Here is a 6611-nt window from a genome sequence, read left to right as displayed (position 1 = left end):
AGCAAGAACTTTCTTTTTTTGGGTTTTCAACAGCTGTGGCTATAGTACCTGTAAAGCAATTGTCATGTTACACTTCCAAGAGGGTTGTTTTCCACTTCCCTGGTTGTAAAGGATTGGGCTAGATGCAGCATGGGTGATGTGGGACATCGCCACTGGCCGGGCTCTTGGGCTTACCTTCTTGTTTGTAGCTCAGGGACACTTTAGCCTCTACTGACAATACTTAGCATTACACCAAATTTAGCAAATGTTTTAACAAATATTATTCTATGGATGCCCGTCAATCAGAGAATGGTTGGGTAAATTGTGGTACATGAATGTTATGGAATATTATTGTTCTGTAAGAAATGACCAGCAGGATGAATACAGAGAGGATTGGAGAGACTGACATGAACTGATGCTGAGTGAAATGAGCAGAACCAGGAGATCATTATATACTTCAATAACGATACTATGTGAAGATGTATTCTGATGGAAGTGGATTTCTTTGACAAAGAGACTTACCTCAGTTTCAATTGATCAATGATGGAGAGAAGCAGCTACACCCAAAGAAAGAACACTGGGAAATGAATGTAAATTGCTTCCATTTTTGTTCTTCTTCCCAGATTATTTATACCTTCTGAATCCAATTCTCCCTGTGCAACAAAAGAACTGTTTGGTTCTGCACACAAATATTGTATCTAGGATATACTGTGACATATTTAACATATATAGGACTGCTTGCCATCTGAAGGAGGGGGGTGGAGGGAGAGGGGAATAATTGGAACAGAAGTGAGTGCAAGGGATAATGTTGTAAAAAATTACCCTGGCATGGGTTCTGTCAATAAAAAGTTATTAAATTAAAAATAAAATAAAAAGGTAAAAAAACCCAAAAAACCCCACAAATATTATTCTATAATGGAGTTTATACTTATTATCAACCCTATTTTATAGATAAGGAATCTAAACCTCATGGAAGTTAAATGATTGGGTTAAGATCAGCATTAGTGCCAAGAATCAAGTCCAAATTTTTCAATTTAAGCATTAAGAATGTGTCTATTGAGATATGAAGACCGAGTTAGCACCCTGGATACCTACCTTAGAATCGGCTGAAGTCAGGATAGGCAAAAGTCCTTAGTCTTTATTCTTGGTCTTTAGGGGTAGAAGTGAATTGGATGGATGCAGGATTTCCACAACCTCTCCTCTTTGTCTCTCTCCCAGAAGTGATCCTGGCTAGTCTTACTCCACCCCCTAATCTTTCCCACAATTCTCTATATACACCAAAAGATTGAACCAGCACAAAATAGTGGGAAGGGCCATTTCCCAAACATATGCTAATAGAGTATTGTCCAATAGGTAGTTAGCATCAAGTGCTCAATTATCCTGATCTCAGTGCATCAACTCAGAGTTTCAGCCCTTTACATTAAGGCACCTTGAAAATTACAGGATAGAAGTGTGAGGAAAAGGTTATTAAAATTCGCCTTTTCATCTTCCACATGATGTAGAGACTCTCAGCTGCTCAAAATCTTGTCAGTATTGAGCCAGGCCAGTTTGCTGCAGCATCCTGGCCCAGAAAAGTCAGGATGGAGGTGCTGATTTCTTATCTGGAACTGTTTTTTCTTCACCTTGTACCCATACTGCCAACATGTGTACCATATGGATGGTGTATGGGATATTCTTCTTCTGTCACAGTAGCAATGCACTCTGAGTGTGAGTTTGAGCTTTGTTTTTTAAAAGAGAAAATACCAGACTAAGTTTTTTGTCTCTTCTAGAGCCTAGGAGAACACTGAGTCAGCATGTTCCTATAATGGAAAGCAGCTCTTAATGTCATTACCTCATATCATATAGACTGAGCTACAAATTCAAGTAAAATTCAAGAGCATATTGGGTCAATAAGTCATGGGATCCATGCAAACCAGTTTCTAAGACAATGACCTATAAATTAAAACTCCGGAAAAGACCAGGACACAGTATGTCGAATACTGGCCTTGGAAACTCATTGTTTATCATCTGTTTGCTGTCTCCTTGAAGCAAGGGTTAGATCATAGTCATTCTGTGGCTGGCAAAGTCAACTGGAAACTGCTCTCTACTGGGCCTAACATCTGATTGTTACTTTCCAGTCCATCAGCAGTGAAGAGAAGCCAAACAAACATGATGCTCTCCCATCACCACTCAAAGGAATCTCCCATGCTTCTATTCCAAACAGCTGAAACCCTTATGTTAAGTCAAAACAAAACTATATTCAGGACCCAGAACTTGTTCTTCCTTGAGAAAATAGAATTAGCCCTACAAGAGATCAAATCAGAACTGTTTCCCAGGTACTAGCAAGTGTCTAGAAGTCATTAGCAAGCCAAATATTTGTATTTGAATGCGCCAACCTGCTGTTTGTCTGCAGACAGAGCTACTCAAAACTTCCTGTTAAACCTAGCTATTGAAAGAAGAGCTGAAGTATCTGCCAAATATATGTCTTAGAGTGCTTGCCAGTCACCTCCAGGTGCACAGCTTTACAAACCAGAAAGTGCTGCATCAGCAGGCCATGCTAGGTCAGCAGGCTAACTTTGCCAGCACTAAGTGGTAGGTGACCAGAGTGAGGGCAGGTAAAGCTATTAGCATCCTCAAGAAAGCCTGTGCTTTTCGTACTTCATGAGAAAAGATATGGGCTAGCCAGGAAGCGCTGTCAAAAGCATGGACTAACTCCAGATGTCAGACATTCATTAAGAAAGTGGACTCGGAATCTCCACAGTTAGTCTCAATTATCCTGCCATTTAACATATCTTTTTTTTTTTTTGCTCAGTAGAGAAGTAAGCAGTAGAAATTTTGAAGCCTTAAAAATGAATTATCCTGATTTACTTTATTTTTCTTTGAAGAAAAAAATGAATATAAACTCTTTCAAATCTATAAGAATGTCATCCTCCAGTTGATAAGTAGTCAAAAGATATAAACAGAAAGTTTTCTAATGAAGAAATAAAATGATTTATAATTGTATGGAAAATGCTCTAAATCGTTATTGAGAGAAATACAAATTAAAACAATTGAGGTATTATTTTTCACCCATCAAATTGACTGAAATGACTGAAAGGGAAAGCAATAAATATTGGGGGAGATGTGAGAAAATGGGAACACTAATTAATTGCTAGTGAAATTGTGAACTGATCTAACCATTTTGGAGAAAAATCTGAAATTATGACCCTAAAGTTATTAAACTCTTATTCTTTGACCAGAAATACTACTACTAGGTCTGTATCCAAAAAAGATTAAAAAAAAGAAAAAAACTATGTATTCTAAAATATTTGTAGCTGTTCTCTTTGTCAAAGAACTGGAAATTTCAGGAATGCCTGTCAATTGGGGAATGGCTGGACAAGTTATGTATATGATTATGATATGGTACCATGGTATCATGATCATGGTATATGATAATTGATGCGAAATTACTGAGCAAAATATAATGAGTTCAGTGATCTTAGGAAAAACATGGATAGACTTGCACAAAATAATGAAGAGTAAAATGAACAGAACCAAGAAAATTGTGTATGTAGTAACAACAATATTGTTTTAAGAACAACTTTGAGCAAGTAAGTCATGTCATGGGAAGGAAGATGCTATCTGCATCCAGAGAAATAAATGATAAATAGATATATGTATAGAATGATTTTAAACACACATGAACACACATTTTCTTCTAATGGCAGCCATCTTTAGATGGGGAAAGGAAAACATTTTAAAAACCCTTCATTATTAACTTAATTATATACTTATATATTATAAATATAAATATATATTTATAAATTATATATTATATATATTTGTTATTATACATTTAAAAGGAATAGTTTCATTTGTAATCTTATTGTACTATGTTATGGAAATATTTGTTTTATCCCATAAATTAACAATTATTTAACTAAAATAATTTAAATGGAAAATTTGGGGAAAATTAAAATACATATTTATAATCTCCTTGAGGAATGGGACTATTTTTGTCTTTCTTTGCATCTCCAGTCCCAAGATATTTAGTCTCTATTACATTTTAAGCATTGACATCTATTCATAGAAATAAACTCTCAGTTTAGGTGCATCTTTTCTAAATTGGCTCACTCATAAAATTATCATCTGTTAAATTTTAGAGCATAGTTTTTTCAGATTAAAATTTCAAATTTTGTTGAATTTTTTATTTTTATAAATTTTTGTCATAAATGTTTTAAGCTACCAAACTTTAAAGAATCTACTCTCTCAGTTTGGTCCAATCTATATTAAAGAAACAACCTGTGAAGCAGGTGGATTCTATTCCTTTTTTAAAGTTAGGGAAATTAAGGGCTACAGAAAGATGAAATGATTTGTTCAGCATCACACAGCTACTAAGATTTGAGGTTAAATATGAACTCAGTCCTTCCAAACACCAGTCTGAGTACTCTACCCACTGTACTACTTAGCTGTGCATTTCTCTACCAAAACCCCTGATACGTTATTTTTGTATTTGGTATACTTCCAAAACCTGATCAGTTTTTTTCTTATGCTACAGAGGGGAAATAAGTCCTAAAAATCAAGTCTAAAACATGAGCTCGTTATCTTATCCTAAAACCTATTCTTCCTTTTACTTCCATATTTCACTTAATAGTGTAACTTTCATCCCATTCACCTAAATTCATAAATTGAGAATTATTTCTGCTTCTTCAATACTCCTCATTCATATCATACAACTCATTACCAAGTACTAATGCCTCTGGCCTCATACTACTTCCTGCCCCTCCTTTCTACTATCTGGGCAAACTTTTTTTAGTTTCTCACTTTGTTTTACTACTTCTAGCCTTTCAATATAGCATTTATATTCCAAATAAGTATTTATACCACCATTCTCTCAGTAACTATCAAAGTACACTGCTCTAACATTTCATTCTCTGACTTAAAAAAACCTTTTTTTTTAATCTTTATCTGCCAAAAAAGCACATTTTCCCCTTGCATTCAAGAACCTTAATAATTCAGTTTAGCTTTCAGCATTATTTAATTTATTCCCCAATTGCAGTCTCCATACCAGTCAAACTAAACCACTCACCATTCCCAATTTTCATCTTTCTTCTCACCTCTTTATGTTTTTGTTCCTGTTGTCTTCAGTACCTGGAATAGAATCATCTTTTGACCTCTGTTTGTTGAAATCTATGTATTCCAAGATTCAGATGCAAGGTCCTCCATGAAACCACCCTTGATTCTTTCATCAGATAGTTATCCATCCTTGTTATATTTACCATAATCCACAGAACCAGAGAAATCTTAAGAGTTAAAAAAGGCTTCAGAGAATATGTAGTCAAACATCCTTCTGAAGCAGGAATCTTCTATAATATTCTGACAAAGTCATCCTAAGCTTTTCTTGAAATCCCCTAATGATAAAGAACTTGATCAATTAATCAATCAAAAATCATTGAGTAACAAGTGAGAAGAACTCAGGACTCAAATCCAAAAAAATGAGATAATTATTATATATGAGTTTACCTTCTAATGAGAGAGATGTATATACATATGCTTATATGCAGAATATTTATAGATGATAAATGAAAATAAATGCATATAAATATATATATAATCTCAAAGAGCAGTTATTAGTAGCTGTGGGATTGAGAAAGGCTTTTTATAGAAGGTAAAGTTCGAACTAAGTCTTGGAAGAAACTTAGGAGCATAACAGATAGAGGCAATGAGAGAGAGAAAAAGCAGTAAAAGGTGAGAGGAATCAGGAAAAGCTTCCTTTAGAAAGTCATTTTTGAGTGGCCTCCTGAAGAAAGAGATGTGGGAGTGAAGAGAGGGAACATTAAAGGAATGGGGAATAGCTGGTACAACTGCCAAGGGGATTTGTCTAAAGCTAAGGTCTGACCCTGACACATTCTTGCTTCTTGAGCTGTAGTAGCCCCTAATCCTCTCCAAGATCAAATATAAACTATCTACTGGTCATGTCAAGGTTTTTACAAACTGGATTCTTTTTACCTTTCCAGTCTTCTAAAACTTTACTCTCCTTTATACACTCTCTGATCTAACTATTTTTGTTATTGAACTGTTTCAACTGTATTTGACTCTCCATGATCCCATTTGGAGTTTTCTTGGGAAACACAATGGAGTGGTTTGCCATTCCTTCTCCAGTTCCTTTTACAGAGAAGGAAACTGAGGCAAACAGAGCTAAATCACACAGCTAGTTAGTAACTGGATTTGAACACAGGTCTTTTTAACTCCAGGATTGACACTCTATCCATTGCACCACCTAACTGCCTTATTTCACATTTCTAGCAAAGGACATCACTTTCAATCTTTATGTCTTTGCACTGACTGTTCCTCATGTCTGGAGTGCTCTGACCCATTGCTTCTATCTCTTACATTCCTTGATTTCTTCCAAGGCTCAGTTCAAATTTTATGTTCTATAAGAGGTCTTTCTCGGTCCCACCAGTCACTAGTAACTTCCCACCAGCATGCATAATATATCTTTACTGACTGACAAATATAGCCAGGAAATAAAATGTTATTGGTGAGGTATAGAGAAAAGGCTAAATCTCAGAGTGCAAGACAAGGCGGGATGGCCAATGATATGCCAGAAAAATTGTCAGGGTCAGGTTGCAAATGAACATTAAACCTAAACACAAGAGTCTCTATTTTATGTT

The sequence above is a fragment of the Sarcophilus harrisii genome, chromosome 1 (assembly GCF_902635505.1).
Source record: "Sarcophilus harrisii chromosome 1, mSarHar1.11, whole genome shotgun sequence".
Lineage (NCBI taxonomy): Eukaryota > Metazoa > Chordata > Mammalia > Dasyuromorphia > Dasyuridae > Sarcophilus > Sarcophilus harrisii.
The sequence above is the reverse complement of the archived record's forward strand: the minus strand, read 5'-3'. Positions refer to the sequence as shown.